Source organism: Balaenoptera acutorostrata, chromosome 6 (genome assembly GCF_949987535.1).
Source record: "Balaenoptera acutorostrata chromosome 6, mBalAcu1.1, whole genome shotgun sequence".
Classification (NCBI taxonomy): domain Eukaryota; kingdom Metazoa; phylum Chordata; class Mammalia; order Artiodactyla; family Balaenopteridae; genus Balaenoptera; species Balaenoptera acutorostrata.
The window spans coordinates 91,377,432-91,393,826 of record NC_080069.1 but is presented as its reverse complement, the minus strand read 5'-3'; the positions used below and the strand labels follow the sequence as shown (position 1 = coordinate 91,393,826).

Below are 16,395 nucleotides of genomic sequence, written 5' to 3'. Positions count from 1 at the left end.
TAAGACTCCCCAGGAGGGGGCAGTGTATAGGTGGCAACAAGCCATGAACTACACATACCTACAGGGCTCCTGCTGGAGACATCTACCCAAGTTCTTGTCCAAATGAATCTTTAGGGTGTTTTCCAGTTGCCTCTGGTCTAGGTTCTCTGTTGAGCTCCCTGAGTGACATACCAGGTCACTTTCTGTCTCCTCAGAGTCAGACCCTAGACTCCTCACAGGATAGCTTTCTAAATACCTGGGTTATTTGGGGGCTCTTCCTCAGGCTATGCACCAGACTCTTTGTGGGTCTCTTTGCCTGTCCCTTCACATGGAAATTTCCTGATTGCCTCAACGTCATGTGGCCTAGATTCTTCCTTGCTACTTTGGCCCCTACCACAGAGGTCTGTGAAGGTTCATGTTTGCCCTTTGGCCAAGAATTCCCTGCTAGTTTGCCCTGAGGCTGTATCTGTGCCAGGTGGGCCCAGTGTTGGCTGAAGCTCTTTCAAAGGTGGTGCTCCAGCTGCCGCCAGATCTCATTGATAATAGGAAATTCTCTAGCAAGATTGGAGCCTGGTACTTAGGACAGAGAGGCCATGTTGCACTGAGGAACATTGGGAGCTAGAGGATGAAAGGTTTCCTGAGCTCTTTGGGCCCGAAAGAGTTCCAGCTGCTTCTGGAATAAGTGCCAGTCTTGGGGTTGAATTTCTTTTGGGATGAGAGACTGTACTTCATCCTTGGGTTCAGAGAAGGACACTCCACAGGCCCTATCTGGGGTGACAGGATGGGAGAGAGGTTGAAGGTGGGCCTGAGTTAGGGGCTGGAATTGGGGCAGGGTTCAAGATCAGAGGGGGCTGGGGCTGGGGCTGCAGTGGGGATATTTTAGCCTGAATATGGACTGGGCCCATTAGGGAATCCACTGAATAAGGCAAAGGGAGACGCTAGTGTGGGTCAGCCACCCAAGACCAGGACAGTAGCCCCAGGGACTCACTATGCAGAGAGGGGACACCCTGGAAGAGCTGGCTCCACTTCTGCTGCAGAGTCCCCTCAAGTTTTGGGGTTTGGGAACTGCAGAGGACTGCAGCTGCTCTGGTTTGTCTATGATGCTCCACAAGGCTTGGGAGCCTGTGGTGTCCTGTGTGTCTGCAAGAGACTAAAGTAGTCCCATCCCTGGTGTGATTCCATCCTTCGCGGCTGTTCTCCGGAACAGTAGTCGTTTATCTCCGTCCGCCTTCTCTCCCACCTAAGTGCATGCCACCAACCCATGGAAGATTCAATGGACATGGACATGAGCCCTCTGAGGCCCCAGAACTATCTTTTCGGTGTGAACTAAAGGCTGACAAAGATTATCACTTGGAAGTGGATAATGATGAAAATGAGTACCAGTTATCTTTAAGAACGCTCAGTTTAGGGGCTGGCGCAAAGGATGAGTTGCACATTGTTGGAGCAGAGGCGATGAATTATGAAGGCAGTCCAATTTAAGTAACACTGGCAACTTCAAAAATGTCTGTACGGCCAATGGTTTCCCTTGGGGGCTTTGAAATAACACCACCTGTGGTGTGATGGTTGAAGTGTGGTTCAGGGCCTGTGCATTATTAGTGGACAGCACTTAGTAGCTGTGGAGGAAGATGCAGAGTCAGAAGATGAAGAGGAGGAGGATGTGACTCTCCTAAGTATATCTGGAAAGTGTTCTGCCCCTGGAAGTGGTAGCAAGTTTCCACAGAAAAAAGTAAAACTTGCTGCTGATGAAGATGACGATGATGATGCAGATGACTATGATGATGACTTTGATGATGAGGAAGCTGAAGAAAAAGCTCCAGTAAAGAAATCTGTACAAGATACTCCAGCCAAAAATGCACAAAAATCAAACCAGAATGGAAAAGACTCAAAACCATCAACACCAAGATCAAAAGCTCAAGAATCCTTCAAAAAACAGGAAAAGACTGCTAAAACACGGAAAGGACCTAGCTCTGTAGAAGACATTAAAGGAAAAATGCAAGCAAGTATAGAAAAAGGTGGTTCCCTTCCCAAAGTGGAAGCCAAGTTCATCAATTATGTGAAGAATTGTTTCCGGATGGCTATTCAAGATCTCTGGCAGTGGAGGAAGTCTCTTTAAGAAAATAGTTTAAGGACTTCCCTGGTGGTACAGTGATTAAGAATCTGCCTGCCAATGCAGGGGACACGGGTTCGAGCCCTGGTCTGGGAAGATCCCACATGCTGTGGAGCAACTGAGCCCATGCGCCACAACTATTGAGCCTGTGCTCTAGAGCCCGCAAGCCATAACTACTGAGCCTGCGTGCCACAACTACTGAAGCCCGTGCGCCTAGAGCCCATGCTCTGCAACAAGAGAAGCCATCACAATGAGAAATGCACACACCGCAATGAAGAGTAGCCCATGCTCACAGCAACTAGAGAAAGCCCGCGCACAGCAACAAAGACCCAACGCAGCCATAGATAGATAGATAGATAGACAGATAGATAGATAGAAAGAAAGAAAATAGTTGATATCTGGCTGTCCTTTTTATAATGAAGAGTGAGAACTTTCCCTACCATGTCTGATAAATATTGTCCAGGTTCCATTGCCAAGAATGTGTTGTCCAAAATGCATGTTTAGTTTTAAAAGATGGAACTCCACCCTTTGCTTGGTTTTAAGTATGTCTAGAATGTTATGATAGGACATAGTAGTAGTGGTGGTCAGACAAATGGAAATGGTGGGGAGACAAAAATATACATGTGAAATAAACTCAGTATTTTAATAAAGTAAAAAAAAAAAAAAAAGTAGTTCCAGAAGATTTCATTGGTCGTCTGCCTCAGTTGCTTGGGAAGTGTCCCTCCTCCTTTTCCCTCTGCTCCATAATTTGGAAATGCACTCTTTTTGTGACTTGTATCTCCTGGAGCTCCTGGAGATCAGGGCTGAGGAAGAGAAGCTACCTCCTCAGTGCACCTGCTTGCCAAGTCCCCCAGAGACAGGCCTCTGAGGGAGGGGAGGGCTCAGGCGGAGGAGCTGTGGAAGGCAAAGGGACACAGAGGAAGCAGCAGCTTCCTCAACCTCCCCAGACATCAGAAGATCAGCTTCTACAGTCACTCTATCATGATCCTCCCAGCAGGGATCTTGCCGCAAAGTGTTATCATCAAGAAGCTTGCCCAGATGGCTGCAAAAGACAGGATGTACAAGCTGCAGCTGGGAGCAGAATGAGGCTAGGAGGGCCCAGCAAGCCTGGCAGGAGTCACGTTCCCTACGTCACTGACTTCAAGATGCTTCTTTTTTTCTTCAAGGAGGGTGCTTCTTTCAAATTCCCTTCACTATAAGATTACCCTCTCATGTCAACCTCGGCTGCACGGGGGCCCTGCAGTCACAGAGGCCGTACTAGGAAGAGGGGGAAGGAAAGAAGGAGAAGAGCTTCATCAATACCTGCTTTTCCAAAGAGCAAACAGGTCCCATGTCACGTGTGCTCCTTTCTGGCAAACTCTCCAAGCTGGTAAAGCAGGAGACTTGGTTACATGCGGTGAAGGTAGGAGCAAAGGATTGTATAGGAGGCTGAGCAAAACTGTCCTCTGGGGAAGGCTCTTGGGAGACTAGACTCCAAAAGCCCTAAGCATTAGTACACAAGGTCAAACAGTGACAACAATAGACAGGCTCAAGTATGGAATAGCATTTTACACTTTATCCCATCTGATCCTCATAACCACGCTGTGAGGGATGAAGGTTAGGTGTATCTCAAGGAGGAATCTGAGCCTTAGGAAAATTAAATAATTTGTCCCAAATCAGGACCCAAAAGGTCTGCCTCCAGATATCCTTTCCACTGTGTCTCACACTGCCACCTAGTGGGCAAGACCCACAGGCCCATTCCACCATTCTTCCATTCCCATGGATGGACCTAGCAGGGAACTGGAGAAGTGTTCTTGGTTCTGACTCCTTCCTATGACTCTCCCTGCTGAGAGCTTTGTTTTCTAAGAGGGATGAGCTCTAGCAGCTGACATCCTTAGAGACTGTGGATGTGGACCTGGGTCTTACGGAAAGGAGAGATTAAGGTTAACCCTTGAGAGCTCTGGACTGAATAGGCAGAACCTTACCTACCAAATGCTCCCTCTTTGTTCCTCTTCTTCCCTGCATTGATGCTGCAAAACAAAAAAGGAATGAGGGGCTTGGCCTCAATTTTTATTCTCCTCTCTTTAGGCAGATCATAATTCACAAGTAAATCTTTCTACTTTGCATTAACAGAGTTCTAATTTACTTCTCTTTTATTCATTTATGAAGTGGATAAAAATATTTTTTATTTTCTTGAAAACCTTACGGAAAGGTCTTCTGTGTGGGATCCACAGTTGATTTTCTTCAGTTAGTAGATTGACCTCTCCTGAGGAAGGGGACAAAATCTCAGATAGGATTTGCTCCAGAAGGTGAGGTTCTGCTCCATGAGGACAGCACTGGGGCTCCAGCATCTGATTAGAAACTTCAGAGGCTCAGCATTGCTATTCCGATCAGCCCTAACACAGAGGAAAGGCTTGGCCAAGACACCTGGATGGGGGGTGGGGCTGGGGAATGACTGATGAACCAGTGTTGAGGACTCCTTCTTCAGTTTTTCTGAACTCTCTTAATAATCCAATCCATGGCCCCTGAATTGCGTGATTGGGTTTTTTTCCCAGACCCCACTACAACACCAAACAGATGGTCTGTGGATATTGGATAAAGGCCCTAGATGCTATACTTTAGCCCCTCCCTGCCCACAAAGATGATATTCTCTTCTTTCCTCAGAGTTCCCATCTCAGTTGTCTCTCTGGACCAACATAACTTAATTTAGAAAACTGGGAAGAGGGACAGGAAAAAAAACTCAGTTACTGCTGGGGGCTCATCTTCAGTTTCTCTAGGGTGGTGGTTGGGGGGCTGGGGGGACAAAGAGTGTAGGTGAACTATAGCCTCTAAGCCTAGCAGGTCCCTCGACGCTTTCTAAATCCCTCTACCCTTCTCTGGGCCTTTTTTATTCTCTACTCCATCTTTTCATCATATCACATATATATCTTATGCTATTTCCTGTTTCTTCCGCCTAAAACCTAGATATTAACTGGGTCCTTCTTTACCCCTGGGAGATCTCAACTTGAATCTCACCAGTTCCACAGCTTTTGAAACTCTGAAGTTCTCCTGTAATTTTTTGTTCATTTCCAGGGATTTACGCTGAAGTCTTTAACTCCAGTTTCTCCGCATAATCTGTTTTTGCCTTGCATCAACACAGACATGCAACTCATCCCTGTCCCCTTCAACATTTCCAGAAAAATCCATTTTCATATAAAAGAATTGGTAAGCAATGCAGCCTTTTTAAAAGATAGTGTGGGAGTGACCTGAGGGAGAGAGGACCATGGCATACACCATGGTAAACAACTTAAAAGTCCTCTCTGATCAATTCCTTTTCTCCCAAAGTCCCTTTAGTGTTGCTGTGCACCTAAAGGCTTTCAACTCTCCTTCATTCACCCCTGCAGTGTCCCACCCTGCTGGTCCTGGTTCCTCTCTCCTCTCTCCCAGGCACCTCCCCTTTCCCCAGCATTATAATGCTTCTCCTTTATTACACAGAGCAATTCCCCTCTCCTAAAGCCCTGCCCCAACCTGCACATTCAAACCCATCCTGGTTTGAAGAGTAGGAGAGGCCTTCTCTTTAAGCTATTCCAACTTTTAAAGAGAGCAGTTGGAGTTATATATGAAAATATACTTTATTAATTTTGAATCATGCCTATGGTTACTTCTTCTATGAAGGATTTCTTGATTTTTCTATCTACTTTTTATATTTCTACCAAACTCTCTATTGAAATCTCAGTATTTTTTTTTCATTTGAGATCAGGCATTTCATGTAACTATTCAAATTTTCTATTTGTTTACAGCTTTACTGAGGTACAGTTGTTTAAAATGTACAATTTGATGAGTTTTGACGTATACGTATACCAGTGAAACCACCACAACAATCAAGAAGTTGAGAAAATCAACCAATTTTCTATAAAACAAGTAAGTTCCAGTCAAGAAGTCCAACTGATAAGCCATAGTGTATATTCCCATAGTGGTAGATTCATATGAGATTGAGCAGGTGTGACCCTGCAGAGGCCAGAGGTGCAGAGATGGGAAGCACAGAGTTATACAGTGGACATTGGGACTGATGGTTAGTGGGGCCACTGCTGCTTCCACCCCTTGGTTCCCAGGCCATCCATCCTTCCTGCTGGGGCACACACACCTATAGGGGGTCTCTGATTTAACAAATGCACTGCATCCTGAAGAATGGCACTCTATTCTTACAGAGTGCCTAGTACATTGGTTGTGCCTTTAGAAGGGCATTTCAGCATTCTGTGAGGCTGGCCGCTTCCAGGTGCATTATGTGATATCAAGCTGTGCATCCCACGACCATGGGCTATTCCCATACCTTGTTTACTGGTCATATGCTGTGCTTGGTGGGATTCCATGCCTATGGATTGGGCAAGTCTCATGACCATAGGGGGTCAAAAGTAATAGGATGAAGATAATGGGAATCGTCTTGAGAAAATAGAGGGTGTCAGTGTACAATAATAGGCAAGATGAGTGGTAAAGCAAAGGGAAAGAAAAAGGATTCTGTAGAACCAGAAAGTTAATTTTGTTCTGTCATCTTGGAAAGAAGCTAACTACTTCCAAAGTCTGCAAATTTTGGAAAATTCCTAAGAATCCTCAATCTGAGGTCTAATGGAATGGATGGCTTGTAGTCCGGAGAACGTGATGTATGTCTTTTCAGTTGGCAAACACGTATCCAAGGATTAACACTTTGGAGTTTCATGCTATGTCAATTGTTAATAGTGGCTGATGAGACCCTTTCTATTGAGGCTCAAGGGCAGTTTTCCTCTGATGCTTTTCCCAGATATCAAACCCCCATATTTCAGATCATGAAGAGGCTACGTAGGTGGGTGTTTTGGAAATTGCTAAAAACAAAGCCAAAAAAAAAAAAAAAAAGTTTCAGCGACTACCTTTCCTTCTTGTATGCCCGTTTCTTCCACAAATCTCCCCAAGGCGGGGAGTGGGGGCGAGCCATTTCTTAATCATATCTGTCTTCCTTCTTCTTCTCCAGAGATCCACAAAGGGCGGGTGCAGGTAAATATTTAGAAAAAGGCATTGAATCGCATGGCATCGTGCCAGCCTTACTAGCAGTGGGCTCGCTCTCAGCCAGCCGCTGCTCGTTCTTTCCACGTGTCCAGCCTGGTGGATCTGTGCCGTGGCATGCTCTGCCTCAGTCCTGAGAGCCTGGCCACATTCCAGGGCAGGACTCACTGCTTGATGAAGTCAGAGGAACGCCTGCAGCAGATGAGCATGTCCCCAGCCAGGGTGCGAACGGTAGTGAAATCACTGCCGCTTCCTGTGAGGGGTCAAGTGCCATGACCCTAACAGGAAGATGCTCGTGGCTACGTTAGTAGAAACAGATTTTCCAGAATGCAGAGCCCTTGCATCTTACTCTATCCAGGGTCATCACTGTTGGAGGGTCGCTTTTTTCTCTTCCTTTGACTTCCAACATCGTGAGACTGCATTTGTAAGGAAAGGTTTTCTTGTAGCCTCACTTGCTCAACAGTGGAATGGGATGCCATGGGGAGTTTGAGTTCCCTGCCTGGGGTGCTGGATACCATCTTGGCAGAGATGTGTGGAGGTGGGGAAGAGGACTCCCAGCCCCCAAGATGCTGTGAGTCTCTGGTGCCCATTGTCCCTAGGATACTGCCAGAGGTATGCAGTCTGATGCAGATTTTGCAATGCAGCTTTGAGGTTAGTGATGCAAGTTCATTGAGTAGAAAACGTGGCTGGTGAGATGGACCCCAGGCTGCTGCTTGGGCTCCAAGGGCCTGACTCACGCCTCACAGCCCCTGCCAGCGTTTCAGAGGGAAGCAATGTTGTCTGTCGTTCCTCTTCCTCCGCTCATCCCGTCAAGGTGGGCGGCTGGTCTTCAGCCCTCCTCTCCTTGATTCCACACAACCCCCCTGGGAAACCTCAGCCACACCCCTGGCTTCAACCCCTGCCTCTGTGATGATAAATGCTAATGCTGTGTCTCCAGCCTTGACCTCATCCCTTAGCGAACAGACCCACGTAACCAGCAATTTATTGGACATCTTCATATCGTCTGTCCTACATCTCAAGCTCGATGTGTCCCAAACTAAGATGTTTTCTCCTGCCTTCAAACCTGACAACCCTCACCGAGCCAGCCACCGCATACAGGAACCTTCCTCCACCTCCCTCTCAATACCACTTCTCCCTTGTGTCCACAGCCTACGTGTTCCGCCCTACAGTGTCTCTTTTTATCAGCCTTTTTTATTCCAGTTCTGTTACCACTGATTTCATTATCTCTTTCCTGGGCTTTATTGCGTGGCCTCGTGGCTGGTCCCTTTGTCCCGGCTCCCTCTTTTCTAAGCACCACACTCTATGTTTGGTGGGTCTGTAAATGGACAAAACAACTTTAGAAAACTAGCACTGTCTATTCAAGTAGATATATGCATACCCTATGACCCAACAATTCCACTCCTAGATATGTACACAACAGATGGATAAAAGCACCCATAAAAGCACCAAAAGTCATGTGCAAGAAAGTTTATAGCCCCAAACTGGAAACTAAATGATGCCCATTAATAATTGTGATACCTTCATACAACGGGATATTAGCATAAAGATAACTAACAAACTACTTTTATGTATAGCAACATGGATGAGTCTTGAAAACATTGCTTTGAGTGAAAGAAGCCAAATGCAAGAAAATAGGGGAAAATAATTTATGGTGTTAAAATCAGGATAGTGCTTTCTCTTGTGATTGGGTAGTTCCTGAAAGGGGTCCAAAAGGGATTTCTGGAGTTTTTAGTAATGATTTCTTTCTTTAGCTGGGTGTTATTTACATAGGTGTGGTCAGTTTGTGAAAATGTTTGCACTTTTCTATATGTATGCTATCCTTCAATAAAAAGTTTACTAACACCCTCCCACCCACCTACACACCAAAACAAAATTCCTTCCATGTTCCTCATAACCAGCAGAAACATTTCCAAACCTTGGCAGTACATTCAGTGTTCTCTGTGGTATGACCCAGGGCATCTCCTTCCCGTCTATGGCATGTGTGCCATCTACACTAGGTCATGCCCCGTTCTCCTTGCACACCTCTGTGCCCTTGCTTTTGTAGTTCCTTCAGCCTGGAATTCCTCTCTCTATCTGTCCCTATGCTACAAATACCATCTCTGCGAGGCCTCCCTTGATTTCTCAGGCCAAACAGATCTCTCCTGGGCTTGCATTCCCATGGCATGCTGCTTTTCCCTCTCTCAGGGCCCTTAGCTCTCTCTGCTTACATGTGTTTCCTTGACTGGTGGTAAACCTCCGAGGTAGTAGGAACAGTGTCTCCTTCACCTTTGTAAAATTTCCTGAAGTCAGTGCTGTGCTTGCTACAGTGCTTGAGCTAACGAATATTGAATGCGTGCTCTGAGTTAAGCCTCACTGCCAGAAAGCCAAGACATCCAGCTTGCCTGCAAAAAGCTTTTGCCAAGAGCCAAGTCCCTTTGCAAGTAAGCACATCCTGCCGTCCTTTATTGGCTGCTGACAGCCGAGCAGATGTAAATGTGTTGTGCAGCATTGTGGGCATGTCCTATTAGACTCGGTGAGACTGAGCAGCCCCACTAGCATGAATGAGCCATGCAAATATGTGGTTAATGATGATGTCGTTCTGTGTCAATTCTTAATCCCAGATAATTAGTAGATACATAATTGGTGGAAGAATGGGAGGTGCTGATGGATGTCCCATCACTTGGGTGAAGCTAATGATCCTCTATGGATTAAGACCCACCTTCTGTAAGTGTTGATGGCTCCTAGTTGAAATGCTCCTTTTGAAAGGGCCTAGATCCAAGAAGAGGTGTCAGGAACTCCAGAGTGGGGCACTGGCATCAGTACTAATTACCTGGGTTTCTTCCATGGAAGGTTGGTGGATGGGCCCCACTGCCGCCAGCCTAGTGCAGGCAGCTCAGAGTTCTGTACTGCCCCTGACCTGGTGGGTAATCTTGAGTAGGTCCTTTCTCCTTTCTTGGTTTTGCTATTTGTCTAATGGCAAAGGGTGGAAGGAATGGGGTGGACATGCTGACTCAAGAACCCATTGTAGACGAGAGTCTCCCTACTCTGCTCCTTCTTGGCTATGTCAGAGGCATGGTTAGTTGGCCTGGATGTCAGGGTGCTGTGAAGGGGACGTTCTGGGGGTGAAAGCAGACATCTAAGATGTGTGCTGACAGTATCTTACTGTGTGCATGGTGACCCTGGAGTTGCATATCCTGACAGCCCTGGGTTCAACAACTTTTACGTGTAACATTTAACAAACAATTCACTCTCAAAAGAATGGAACTTAAAGGAAGCTCTGCCATGGAACTGGGTGTAGAGGAATGAGCACTCGACTAGAAGTCAGGAGGCTAGTTTTGAGGCTGTTACCATAGGTGGTTAGATCACAATCTCTCTGAGCTTCAGTTAGTAAGAAATTTATATAGATGTGGATCTAAGACTTCTGAATCCAAGTCCAGTGATCTTTAAAAAAAGTTTTTGGTGAAATATATCATCCATATAAAAGAAGGAATTGATGCAATACACATCATCATCATCATCAAATGAGCATCCTTGAAGCCACCACCCAGCTTAAGAGATCAGAATATTGTCATAGACCCCTTAGGTTCCTCTCCCCTTTTGCTTCCTAATTCCTCCCCGCCCAGGATAATCACTAACATAATTTTGTGCTAATCATCCCCATGTATTTCTTTAGTTACACCGTGATGGTATAGAGGACTGACATTCAGCCAGTTGCTCAGATACAGTATTTCCCATTGTTTACAGCTGGTGTCTGTTTTGGTTGGCTGGGCGTCCACTCTGATTGGTTGGTGCCTGGCTGAATAGTCAGCAAATATTTCTAATATCACTCCTATATGTATAGATCCCTAAACAAGAAAGGTATTGTTTAGTTTCATCCATTTAACACTTTCTATGACTGAAATAATAAGGCATATATTCCTCTGTGACTTTTTTTATGTTCAATATTTTGTTTTTGAGATTCACCCATGTTGATGTTTGTAGCTGTAGTACATTCATTTTCACTTCCAAGTAGTATTGCATTGTATGAAAGACCACTATTTATGCACTCTGATGTTGATAGACATTTGTGGGGTTTTTTTCAGTTATTTACAATTATGAACACACTGTTGTGAAAATTCTTGCACATATCTTCTGGTGTACAATGGCAAGGTGTGCTGCATCTATGTTTATGTTCTCTTTTTCCATAATTAATTGTATTTATTTGAGTCTTCTCTCTCAATCTCTTTCCCTTTTGATTAATCTCATCAGAAGTTTGTCTATTTTATTAAGCTTTTCAAAAATACAGATTTTACTTTATTGATATCTCTATATTGTATTTTTACACTTTATTAATTCTTTCTCTTATCTTTATTATCTTCTTCTTTCTTTGGATTTATTATTGTTATGAGTTCTAATTTCTTATGTTAGATTGCTTAGCTAATTAATTTTGAAAATGTTCTTTTTAAGGTAAATATTAAGGCTATAATTTTCCCTCTAAATAGCACTTTAGCTCTATCCCTCAGGTTTGATATGCCATATTTTATTTATGGTTTGATCTTAAATATCTTACTATTTCTATTAAGACTTCTTCTTTGAGTTGTTTAGAATTGTTTTAAATTTTCCAAACATGTAGCGTTCTTTAGTTTTCTTTTTTTTATCTTTAGTTATTTTTGTTGTTGTTGTTGTTGTTAACTTAAGTGCATGATCAGAGTTTACGGTCTGACACCAATCTTTTGAGGCTTGTTTTATGGGTTAGCACCTGGTCAATACTTATAGATGTTCCATGTGTGCTAACAAAGAATGTTTTCTCCTATTCCTGAGTTCCCTATTCCTTGAATGACCTTAGGCTTGTTAACTGAGCTGTTCAAATATTCCCTATGCTTATTGATATTTTTGTTTGTTTGATCTATTATTATTGAGAGAGATGTGTTTACTGTGATGGTGTATTTTATTTTATTATTTATTTATTTATTATTGAAGTATAGTTGAATTACAATGTTGTGTTAATTACTGCTGTACAGCAAAGTGACTCAGTTATACACACACACACACACACACACACACACACATATATACACACACATACGTTTTAATATTCTTTTCCATTATGGTTTATCACAGGATATTGAGTATAGTTCCCTGTGCTATACAGTAGGACAGTGTTGTTTATCCATTCTATAAAAACAAGTTTGCATCTGCTAATTCCAAACTCCCTATCCAACCCAGCCCTCTCCCACCCCCTCCCTGCTTGGCAATCACCAGTCTATTCTCTATGTCCCTGATTCTATTTGTTTCATAGATAGTTTCATTTGTGTCATATTTTAGATTCCACATATACATGATATCATATGGTATTTGTCTTTCTCTTCTTCCTGACTTACTTCGCTTAGTATGATAACCTCTAGTTGCATCCGTGTTGCTTCAAATAGCATCATTTCTTTGTTTTTTATGGCTGAGTAACATTCCATTGTGTGTGTGTGTGTGTGTGTCCATTCTTCTGTCGATGGACATTTAGGTTGTTTCCATGTCTTGGCTATTGTGAATAGTGCTGCTATGAACATTGGAGTGCATGTATCTTTTTGAGTTATAGTTTTGTCTGGATATATACCCAGGAATGGGATTGCTGGATCATATGGTAATTCTATTTTTAGTTTTCTGAGGAACTGCCATACTGTTTTCCACAGTGGCTGCACCAACTGACATTCCCACCAACAGTGTAGGAGGGTTCTGATGGTGTATTTTAATTCTGCCAACTTTTGTTCTGTATATATTTTTTTATATTGGAGTGTAGTTGCTTTGCACTGCTGTGTCAGTTTCTGCTGTACAGCAAAGTGAATCAGCCATATGTATACATATATCCCCTCTTTTTTGGATTTCCTTCCCATTTAGGTCATCACAGAGCACCGAGTAGAGTTCCCTGTTCTATACAGTAGGTTCTCATTAGTTATCTATTTTATACATACTAGTGTATATATGTCAATCACAATCTCCCAATTCATCCCACCCCTGCCCTTTCCCCCTTGGTATCCATACGTTTGTTCTCTATGTCTGTGTCTCTATTTCTGCTTTGCAAATAAGATAATCTATACCATTTTTCTAGATTCCACATATATGCATTAATATATGATATTTGTTTTTCTCTTTCTGACTTACTTCACTCTGTATGACAGTCTCTAGGTCCATCCACGTCTCTGCAAATGACAAAATTTCGTTCCTTTTTATGGCTGAGTAACATTCCATTGTATATATGTACCACATCTTCTTTATCCATTCCTCTGTTGATGGACATTTAGGTTGCTTCCATGTCCTGGCTATTGTAAATAGAGCTGCAATGAACATTGGGGTGCATGTATCTTTTTAAATTATGGTTTTCTCTGGGTAAATGCCCAGTAGTGGAATTGCTGGGTCATATGATAGTTCTATTTTTAGTTTTTTAAGGAACCTCCATACGATTCTCCATAGTGGCTGTATCAATTTACATTCCCACCAACAGTGTAAGAGGGTTCCCTTTTCTACACACCCTCTCCAGCATTTATGGTTTGTAGATTTTTTTGATGATGGCCGTTCTGACTGGTGTGAGGTGATAACTCATTGTAGTTTTGATTTACATTTCTCTAATAATTAGTGATGTTGAGTATCTTTTCATGTGCCTCTTGGCCATCTGTATGTCTTCTTTGGAGAAATGTCTATTTATGTCTTCTGCCCATTTTTGGATTGGGTTGTTGTTTTTTTTGACGTTGAGCTGCATGAGCTAATTGTGTAATTTGGAGATTAATCCCTTGTCAGTTGCTTCATTTGCAAATATTTTGTCCCATTCTGAGGGTTGTCTTTTCGTCTTGTTTATGGTTTCCTTTGCTGTGCAAAACCTTTTAAGTTTCATTAGGTCCCATTTGTTTATTTTTGTTTTTATTTTCATTACTCTAGGAGGTGGGTCAAAAAAGATCTTGCTGTGATTTATGTCAAAGAGTGTTCTGCCTATGTTTTCCTCTAAGAGTTTTATAGTGTCTGGCCTTATATTTAGGTCTTTAATCCATTTTGAGTTTATTTTTGTGTATGGTGTTAGGGAGTGTTCTAATTTCATTCTTTTACATGTAGCTGTCCAGTTTTCCCATCACCATTTATTGAAGAGGCTGTCTTTTCTCCATTGTATATCCTTGCCTCCTTTGTCATAGATTAGTTGACCATAGGTGCGTGGGTTTATCTCTGGGCTTTCTATGCTGTTCCATTGATCTATATTTCTGTTTTTGTGCTAGTACCATACTGTCTTGATTACTGTAGCTTTGTAGCATACTCTGAAGTCAGGGAGCCTGATTCCTCCAGCTCCGTTTTTCTTTCTCAAGATTGCTTGGCCTATTCGGCATCTTTTGTGTTTCCATACACATTGTAAAATTTTTTAATTCTAATTCTGTGAAAAACGCCATTGGTAATTTGATAGGGATTGCATTGAATCTGTAGATTGGTTTGGGTATTATAGTCATTTTCACAATATTGATTCCTCCAATCCAAGAACATGTAAATCTCTCCAACTCTGTGTGTCGTCTTTGATTTCTTTCATCAGTATCTTATAGTTTTCTGGATACAGAAAACTTTCTTTTGCCTCCGTAGGTGGGTTTATTCCTAGGTATTTTACTCTTTTTGTTGCAGTGGTAAATGGGGTTGTTTCCTTAATTTCTCTTTCTGATCTTTCATTGCTAGTATATAGGAATGCAAAAGATTTCTGTGTATTAATTTTGTATACTGCAACTTTACTAAATTCATTGATTAGCTCTAGTAGTTTTCTGGTGACATCTTTAGGATTTACTATGTATAGTATCATGTCATCTGCAAACAGTGACAGTTTTACTTCTTCTTTTCCAATTTGGATTCCTTGCTCTCTATATTTTTTTTTTTAAAGGATTTTCTTATTTATTTATTTATTTATTTATTTATTTATTTATTTATTTATTTTTGGCTGTGTTGGGTCTTCGGTTCGTGCGAGGGCTTTCTCCAGTTGCGGCAAGCGGGGGCCACTCTTCATCGCGGTGCGGGGACCGCTCTTCATCGCGGTGCGCGGGCCTTTCTCTATCGCGGCCCCCCCCGTCGCGGGGCACAGGCTCCAGACGCGCAGGCTCAGCAATTGTGGCTCACGGGCCCAGCCGCTCCGCGGCATGTGGGATCTTCCCAGACCAGGGCTCGAACCCGTGTCCCCTGCATTAGCAGGCAGACTCTCAACCACTGCGCCACCAGGGAAGCCCTGCTCTATATATTTTAAAGCTAAGTTGTTAGGTGCAGACAAGTTTAGAATGTTATTATGTTCTTGGTGAACTGAAAGTGTTATAAAGTGACCCACATTATCTCTAGTGAGGTTTGGTTTGTTCGTTTGTTTGTTTGTGTTGGGCCATAAAAGATTTTGTCTGATATTATCACAGCTACACAGGGTTTATTTTATTAACCTGATTTTTTTTTTTTTTTTTTTTTTGGTCTCTCAACTGTGGCTTATGGGATCTTAGTTCCCCTACCAGGGATTGAACCCGGGGCCACGGCAGTGAAAGCGTGGAGTCCTAACCACTGGACCACCAGGGAACTCCCTAACCTGATTTATTTTTATGTCAAAACTTAATACTTTTAAATAATTGTAGATTCACTTTTAAGAAATACAGAATTCCCTGGTTGGGGAACTAAGATCCCACAAGGTGTGCGGCACAGCCAAAAAAAAAAAAAAAAGACAAAGAAAAAAGAAATAAGAGAGATCCTATGTACCCTTTACTCAATTTCCCCCAATAGTAACATCTTATAAAACAATAGTATAATAACACAACTAGGATAGCAACGTTCATATACTCAAGATACAGAACATGTCTATCACCACAAGGATCTCTCATGTTTCCTTTTATATTCACACCCACTTCACTCCCAACTGCACCCTCTCCTTAACGCTTGTCAATCTCTGAGCTGTTGTTCTCCATTACTATAATTTTTTCATTTCAAGAATGTTATATAAATGGAATCATACAGCATGTTACCTATTGGAATTGGCTTTTTTCACTCAGCGTAATTCTCTGGAGGTTATTCCAAGTTGTTGTGTGTATTGGTAATTTATTCCTTTTTATTGCTAAGTATTATTCCACAATACAGGTGTACCAAAGTTTAACTATTTACCCATTGGAAGACATCTGGTTTTTTTTCAGAAGTTTTGCTATTACGAATAAGCTGCTATAAACATTCACATACAGGTTTTAGTGTGAACGTAGTCTTTATTTCTCTGGGATAAATGCCCAGGAGTGCAATTGCTGAGTCACATGGTTGTTACATGTTTAGCTTTATAAGAAACTGCCAAACTGTTTTCTAGAGTGGCAGTACTATTTTACATTCCTGTCAGC

The 16,395-nt window shown here is 42.7% G+C and overlaps 1 pseudogene; it reads left to right on the top strand.

Moving 5' to 3' along the window:
* Positions 1–835: 835 nt before the first annotated feature.
* On the top strand, positions 836–2,726 carry LOC103019115 (nucleophosmin-like; annotated as a pseudogene).
* The last annotated feature ends 13,669 nt before the right edge of the window (positions 2,727–16,395 follow it).